Raw genomic sequence first — 9,154 nt, forward strand, 5'->3', positions numbered from 1 at the left:
TGACAACACGGGAGGAAATTTTTGCTGGAGGTGTTGTTTTCCAGTTGCGACTCTAAGCTGATGTGTGTACATTATTTATCGTCTTGAAATCATGTTGGTAGGTACTCAGAGTGAGCACAGAATAAGGTTATGATTGTGGATGGGGCCGTAAACAGTTACTGTGAGTTGCACAATCAAACACACAACTTTGTAAGTAGGCTGTTTACGTTTTCTTATTGGTAACGCCACGTAGCGCTCTGTATGAAAAATCACTGGCTGTGCTGTGCGCAGTCTGTGGCTGGTTTGCATTGTTGTCTGCCATTGTAGTGTTGGGCAGCGGCAGCTGGATGCTAACAGCGCGTAGCGTTGCGCAGTTGGAGGTGAGCCGCCAGCAGTGGTGGACGTGGGGAGAGAGATGGCGGAGTTTTGAAATTTGTAAGAATTGGTGTCATGAACTGCTATATATATTATGACTAGTGAGGTAAATACATTGTTTGTTCTCTATTAAAATCTTTCATTTGCTAACTATGCCTATCAGTAGTTAGTGCCTTCAGTAGTTTGAATCTTTTATTTAGCTGGCAGTAGTGGCGCTCGCTGTATTGCAGTAGCTTGAGCAACGAAGATTTTTGTGAGGTAAGTGATTTGTGAAACGTATAGGTTAATGATAGTCAGGGCCATTCTTTCGTAGGGATTTTTGGAAGTCAGATTGCGTTGCGCTAAAGATATTGTGTGTCAGTTTAAGCACATTCGTGTATAATTGTTCAAAGAGGACGTTTCACATAGACCAGTCGTGTATAAATTTTTCTAAGGGGACGTTTCAACTTTATTTTTCTAAGAACCACTCATTTACACATTGCTTTGAAAGATCACAACCAAATAATACGGCTGAACGCCTAGTTAAAGATGCTTTGTGGGCTGAAGGCCCAAAGCCACACCAAAAACAAGAATGGCTGAAGGCCTGGCTTAGAAATCAAAGGCAATTAAAAATAGAAGGTATTTTTTTCGTTTTTTTTGGAAAGGAGACATGCATTGGAAAACAAGGAGAACTATAATCAAAACACATTAATAAATAATTTTTCCATCAAGAAATTTCATTTTGAGCTTACAACAGAATGGCCGAAGGCCTAATTAAAGAAATATTAACTTATTGCACAGCTGAAGGCCACAAACTAATTTGAAATAACGGCTGAAGGTTTGAACAACAAGCCAGACAAACAATTTCAAATAAAACACTTCTTTCTCATAAAAAATTTTCCTTTAAAAATGCACACGGCTTAAGCCTTAAGGCCTTATTAGAAGGGGTTCACGTAAATCCTCGCGTGAAGACCACACTTAACACATTGAACAACTAACGGCTTAGGGGCTGGGTTACAAACAGTTTCAGATAGAACCAACTTTCAGGAAAAAAATTATTTTTTTCTTTTTTCAAAATAAAATCAATCTTCAAAATTTTAATTTAACATGGCTGAAGGCCTTTACTTCAAACTAAACTGAAAATTACAATCCAAAACAGAACAAGTGGTGCTTAGAAGTGTTCCAAGGGTCGGCCTGAGAAGGTAGCTCGAACGTAAGGTGAGGTGGGATTGGCAGCCAAGAGTTGAAGTTAAATATCGGACGGTAACCAGAAATACGGACAGCCCAAGGACCGACCACCAATTTAACCAATTCCATTCCGTCCGACCAACGGCATAACGATGGAAAATATCGGCCGAGGACGAGGATACGAACAGCTTTACGTCTTCAGAAATTGGCGTCTAAAAACAGTCAAGAGAACAATAACCACTCTAAGCAAAATATGAACCAAACAACTTAAAAGGCTGTTGAACTACACGCCGTGCCGGACAGCATCAACACTACGAGGAAAGGCACACTGCCGGAAAACTACGCTAACGGCCAGGGCAGGTAATTGGTGCGTTAACGGCCACAGGGCAGAAAACACTGCCAGTGCACTTCACTGGCGAGAAATAGTCAATTTAATAATTAATCACAATGTAGGAGGACGGCTACAAGCTTTCGTCGACTCCAACTCATCATACGTTGCTGCTAGCCCGAATGGCCCAGGGAGCAACAATCCGCAAGTGAACGAAGAGATGTCACAATACTAGAGGCCGCTCCAGAGATGGTACGCGCTATCGATAAGCGCTGCTACAGCCATTCATGGACAGACAAGGCGAGCAAACGTAGTGGCGCCAGTGAATACATTAAGTAAACGAGACGCCACTATCGCTGTTACAAGATGCCAAGGAATGAACGGCATCAACGCGAGCCGTGCAAATCTCAACCTCCCTCCCCCCCTCCCCCCACCTCAAATATCAACCCGGTGGTGTCAGCTAGAGGCCTAATCAATAACACAAGCAATTTTACAGACAATCAGATCTCAAAATGATATTGACTGCTAGCTCCTTATGAAGGCGAAAAACAATGGCCTTGAGCAAGCCCCAAGCGAGACACTCACTAGGTCCCAATCATGCAGAGGGAACACCTGTCCAATGGCCACCCGACAATCCTGCACAAGGAGAGAGAGAACTGACGTAAGTCCCGCAGATGACCAAATCAAGAAACCATTGCTACCTCAGCAATAAAAGAAGTGATATATCCGCTCGGACTTAAACCATGCCGAGGGAACACACGCCCATAGGCAACCCGACATCCATGCACTCAGCACTCAAGAAGGTTCGGAGCTAAGTCTCACAAGATGACAAATTTCAAGAACTATTTGAAGCTGACCAACCAAAAGGAGCTGCCAGAATTTAAAGGACACCAAAGGTTTACCACCTACTCAAAGCATGCATTAACTGTGCCTGCACTCTGTCTGACTGCCACTACACTGAGTGCCTTCCAAAAGTCTATGGTGTGCTCAAGGCCCATAATGGCCTTAAACAAAAACTCGCACAATACTTCCAACTAAACTAAAAATCACAATCTAAAACAAACAGAAGAAGTGGTGCTCATAAGTGTTCCAAGCGTCGGCCTGGGAAGGTAGCTCAAACGTAAGGTGAGGTAACAGAGGCAGCCAAGAGTTGAAGATAAATAATCGGATGGCAACCAAAACCAGGGACGGCCATAGGACCGACCAACAATTTAACCAATTCCCTTCCGTCTGACCAACGGCACAACGATGGAAAATATCGGCTGAGGACGAGGATACGAATGGCACTACGTCTTCAGAAATTGGCGGCTAGAAACAGCCAAGGGAACAATAACCACTCTAAGCAAAATTTGAACCAAACAACTTAAAAGGCTGTCGAAATACACGCCGTGCTGGACAGCTCAACACTACGAGGAAAGGCACAATGCCGGAAAACTACGCTAACGGCCTGGGCAGGTAGTTGGGGCGTTAACTGCCACAGGGCAGAAAACATCGCTGGTGCACTTCACTGGCAAGTAATAGTCAATTTAATAATTAATCGCAATACAAGAAGACAGCTCCAAGATTTCGCCGACTCCAACACATCATACGTTGCTGGTAGCTCGAACGGCCCACGGAGCAACAACCTGCAAATGAACGAAGAGACTTCACAATAGCTGAGGTTTTGTAGCAGGTTAACTGATCACTCAACTTCAGCGTCCAGGTTCGGTGGGCAACGAACTTTGTCGCTCTCACAGCCAGCGTCTCACGATCCGACAGCGCGTGCAAGCCGCCAGCTGTTCCGGGCGAGTACTGGCTGTCCGGACATCACTGCTGCTCCGTCCCAACTCTCTTCGCTTGACACGCGACGACTCGAAAATACTAGAGGCCGCTCGAAAATGGTACCACAGTACGCGTTATCGATAAGCGCTGGTGCTGCCACTCACGGACAGACAAGGCGAGCAAACGTAGTGGCGCCAGTGAGCGTACTAAAGGAACGAGACCACACTATCGCTATTACAAGATGCCAAGGTATGAACGGCATCAACGTGAGCGGCGCACGGCTCAGGTCTAAATATGGTGCAGTGTAAATGCAGAGACCAGATATTAAGAACATTCTCATCTTTATGTTTCTAAACAGCATTTTGTCTCTTAGAACTACGTAGGTAAGGTTGTAGTGACATTTTCTCTTGCAGCATTTTATTAGAAGAATATTGATATTTATAATTCACGAAGGCCAAATATGCCTGAAAGAAGTAGTTTTGTCCATAGCTTCATCGAGATTTTGTTTGACGCGTTATTATCAGTTGTCATTTTTAATAAATTGTTCTTTCTATGACCTAATGAATGCTGTATATTTGAAGGTTACAGGGATTGTAGTTTAAGCATTAGAAAACGGAGAGTGTAATGGGAAAAAATCTAATATTTGTGTTACTTTTTTACCTTAGGACTTAATAGACGGTTGCAGATAACGTAGGGAGCAAGAATGATTTGCGCCGCCTGTGGAGTAAGTGTATAGAAGAAATCTTCAAAAAGTGTTTACTCATTTCAAGTACCGGGTGATCAAAAAGTCAGAATAAATTTGAAAACTTAAAAACCACGGAATAATGTAGGTAGAGAGGTAAATATTGCTAAACGCATGAAAGATCTTTTGTGCGCGTCGTTTGGTGATGATCGTGTGCTCAGCCGCCACTTTCGTCATGCTTGGCCTCCCAGGTCCCAAGACCTCAGTCCGTTCGAATATTGGCTTTGGGGTTACCTGAAGTCGCAAGTGTATCGTGATCGACTTACATCCCTAGGGATGCTGAAAGACAACATCCGACTTCAATGCCTCACCATAACTCCGGATATCCTCTACAGTGATGTTCACAACATTATACCTCGACTACAGCTATTGTTGACGATTGGTGGTGGAAATATTGAGCATTTCCTGTAAAGAGCATCATATTTGCTTTGTCTTACTTTGTTATGCTAATTATTGCTATTCTGAACAGATGAAGCGCCATCTGTAGGATATTTTTTTGAATGTTTGTATTTTTTGGTTACAATAGAACCTCATGTCATTCCAAGCATGTGTGTCAATTTGTACCTTTCTATCTACATTATTCTGTGATTTATTCAGTTTTCAAATTTATACGTCTTTTTGATCACCCGGTAGAATCTCAGTATGATGATGATGTCCCACACACCGAGGAGCACAGGGGACGATGCGGGAGATCCGCAACGCTCACTAGGCAAGCTCCTAGCGGAGGTGGTTTGCAATTGCCTTTCTCCAACCGTAAAGGGGATGAAGAATGATAATGAAGACGACGCAACAACACCCAGACATCTCGAGGCAGGGAAAATCCCTGACCCTGCCGGGAATCGAACATGGGACCCGTGCGCGGTAGGCGAGAACGCTCCTGCACGACCACGAGCTTAGGACGGTATCTCAGTACATCCATTGTGTATAAAGAACTGCGACTGTGATTTAAATTGGCAATTTATCCGATAGTACAGGGTGTTTCAAAAATGACCGGTATATTTGAAACGGCAATAAAAACTAAACGAGCAGCGATAGAAATACACCGTTTGTTGCAAAATGCTTGGGACAACAGTACATTTTCAGGCGGACAAACTTTCGAAATTACAGTAGTTACAATTTTCAACAACAGATGGCGCTGCAAGTGATGTGAAAGATATAGAAGACAACGCAATCTGTGCGTGCGCCATTCTGTACGTCGTCTTTCTGCTGTAAGCGTGTGCTGTTCACAACGTGCAAGTGTGCTGTGGACAACATGGTTTATTCCTTAGAACAGAGGATTTATCTGGTGTTGGAATTCCACCGCCTAGAACACAGTGTTGTTGCAACAAGACAAAGTTTTCCTTAGAACAGAGAATTTATCTGTTGTTGGAATTCCACCGCCTAGAACATAGTGTTGTTGCAACAAGACAAAGTTTTCAACGGATGTTTAATGTAACCAAAGGACCGAAAAGCGATACAATAAAGGATCTGTTTGAAAAATTTCAACGGACTGGGAACGTGACGGATGAACGTGCTGGAAAGGTAGGGCGACCGCGTACGGCAACCACAGAGGGCAACGCGCAGCTAGTGCAGCAGGTGATCCAACAGCGGCCTCGGGTTTTCGTTCGCCTTGTTGCAGCTGCGGTCCAAATGACGCCAACGTCCACGTATCGTCTCATGCGCCAGAGTTTACACCTCTATCCATACAAAATTCAAAAGCGGCAACCCCTCAGCACCGCTACCATTGCTGCACGAGAGACATTCACTAACGATATAGTGCACAGAATTGATGACGGCGATATGCATGTGGGTAGCATTTGGTTTACTGACGAAGCTTATTTTTACCTGGACGGCTTCGTCAATAAACAGAACTGGCGCATATGGGGAACTGAAAAGCCCCATGTTGCAGTCCCATCGTCCCTGCATCCTCAAAAAGTACTGGTCTGGGCCGCCATTTCTTCCAAAGGAATCATTGGCCCATTTTTCAGATCCGAAACGATTACTGCATCACGCTATCTGGACATTCTTCGTGAATTTGTGGCGGTACAAACTGCCTTAGACGACACTGCAAACACCTCGTGGTTTATGCAAGATGGTGCCCGGCCACATCGCACGGCCGACGTCTTTAATTTCCTGAATGAATATTTCGATGATCGTGTGATTGCTTTGGGCTATCCGAAACATACAGGAGGCGGCGTGGATTGGCCTCCCTATTCGCCAGACATGAACCCCTGTGACTTCTTTCTGTGGGGACACTTGAAAGACCAGGTGTACTGCCAGAATCCAGAAACAATTGAACAGCTGAAGCAGTACATCTCATCTGCATGTGAAGCCATTCCGCCAGACACTTTGTCAAAGGTTTCGGGTAATTTCATTCAGAGACTACGCCATATTATTGCTACGAATGGTGGATATGTGGAAAATATCGTACTATAGAGTTTCCCAGACCGCAGCGCCATCTGTTGTTGACAATTGTAACTACTGTAATTTCGAAAGTTTGTCTGCCTGAAAATGTACTGTTGTCCCAAGCATATTACAACAAACGGTGTATTTCTATCGCTGCTCGTTTAGTTTGTATTGCCGTTTCAAATATACCGGTCATTTTTGAAACACCCTGTAAATATGAAACCAGTTGCTTTTTTCAGTTTTTTGAAACGATATTCAACCAAAAACGTGTTTTCAAGCCACTGCAGAGTGATCATCAGGTTGAGGCTCTACAAGAACATTATTCTGGGGACCAAGAGTAGCTAGATGCAGTGCTGATAAGTGGACTGCCTTGTGATATCCGTATCAAATGTTCAAATGTGTGTGAAATCTTATGTGCTAAGGTTATCAGTCCCTGAGCTTACACACTACTTAACCTAAATTGTCCTAAGGACAAACACACACACACATGCCCGAGGGAGGACTCGAACGTCCGCCGGGACCAGCCACTCAGTCCATGACTGCAGCGCCCTAGACCGCTTGGCTAATCCAGCGCGGCATATCCGTATCAAAGCTCTTCCTATAATGTGCATTATTTAGCTATGTGCACAAATATAAACAGTATTTAGCTGCACTCGGTTTTACACTGATCCACAGAAAGTAAACACTGCAGTGGCAACCTTGTTGAATACGTTTGGAAACTATGTGGTCGTCGACTTATTTCCTGGTGTATTTCCGAGTTGTCCAACTAAATTCACTCGATCTTTCGTTATTATTTCTGATAAATAATCTGACTAATTCTGACTTAAGGTGTAAAACTGGGGTGTCAAATTTATTATTTGATTCCAGGAAGGTCATTCCATACAGTATCTATAACTAATCTCATATATAACACTACTAATTTTCTCTATCAGCGATAAATAACGCAGTGAGAGTGTTCTCATAGCAGCACCGGCTCTCTAGCCTGTAGAAAGATTTTAGTTTGTAGATAAAGATGTCGAGAATTCAAGATTAAAATGCATTTTCGTCCACAAAAAAATGGTTTTGATGGTTCGTCGATAAGGAGCGAGAAGGGTATTCGTTTGAGGGCGCTAGATCGGAAGTATTAAGTGCGGTGGTGATTGCTTTCCAGTCAAGCTCTTGGATAGGTCCTTTTGTGAAATCAGCAGAATGTATGAGCGGGTTCCCGTTTAGTAGCAAACATTAGTTGCAGTTTCCCTGGTCGTTTTCATATGATGCGTCTCAGTTTTTGACAACTTATGCCTACTGCCCTGGACACACTCCTGGGATACAGCTCTTGACACAAAACGTCTTCTTTGTGCAGCTTGATACATAACGTTATATTCTGAGCACTGACACTGGCCTATGATTCTATTTTTTTGTTAGGGCCATTTTCTGTTTGTGAGGTCAATACATAATACTTCACCGTTACTTCCTTAAATCGATTTTTTTTTTTTTGCGTTTGTAGTTCGTCTGCCTGTTTTTCCGACTGTCAGGACCTCTTTTTATGAAGAACAGGTAGAAGTTCAAGTTGAAATTTATGTCAGATGCTAATGTCTATAATCATATATTCATGGGCAGCGACAATTATCATTTTTTGTTATCTGTGATAACTGTGGTTCAGTTGTTCTTTCCTATATTCATGGACAGCGACAATTATAATCTTTTTTTTGTTGTCTCTGATAATTGTGGTTCAGTTGTTCTTCCTGCGCTAACCGATGGACTGTTCGAACGTGAGACGTGTGAGGTCGGTAAAGAGAAAACCTGTAACTATATATTGTTAATTATTATTTGAAAAATAGAGCCGCTGTTGTCTATACGTGTATTTGTATTTATTTCAATTGAGACCCAATGTAATTAATGTTTTTAAGTGTTGATTTTCAGCTCCGCAATTAGGAGCGCAGCCGTCAGCGCTAGTATCTTACAGCGGAGTTTACTAGTAGCTGGTACAAAAAATACGACGGTATTTATCATTGGAAATGATTTTAAATGCTAAAGAATAGAGATAAAAGGCTTAAAAAGTTTTATTTAAATATATTACCTTGATATAAAATAAATCGAGAATAACAAGAGATAAATTGACTATCGTCTGTCTGCCGCCATCTTAGCAAAAATATCTCCGCCGCAGTTTTGAATCGAGAATTTTAACAACCATAAATGTTGTTAGATATGAATGAATGGAAGTAAATGTCTACTTGTGGTCCCGAATATACTTTAAAAGACAGAATTCAACTCAGATTGAATCCTTAAATACAGTGCTCACAGAACCTTACGTAATATCAATTTCTAATTTGCTGATGTGTGAAGCCTAATTATTTCGGACGGTTTACATGAAATATTTTAATAGGAGACATACGCCAGTGTTGTGCGCGGGTAGTATTTTGTGACTTAATGTTCCC

Source organism: Schistocerca gregaria, chromosome 8, assembly GCF_023897955.1.
Source record: "Schistocerca gregaria isolate iqSchGreg1 chromosome 8, iqSchGreg1.2, whole genome shotgun sequence".
Classification (NCBI taxonomy): Eukaryota; Metazoa; Arthropoda; class Insecta; order Orthoptera; family Acrididae; genus Schistocerca; species Schistocerca gregaria.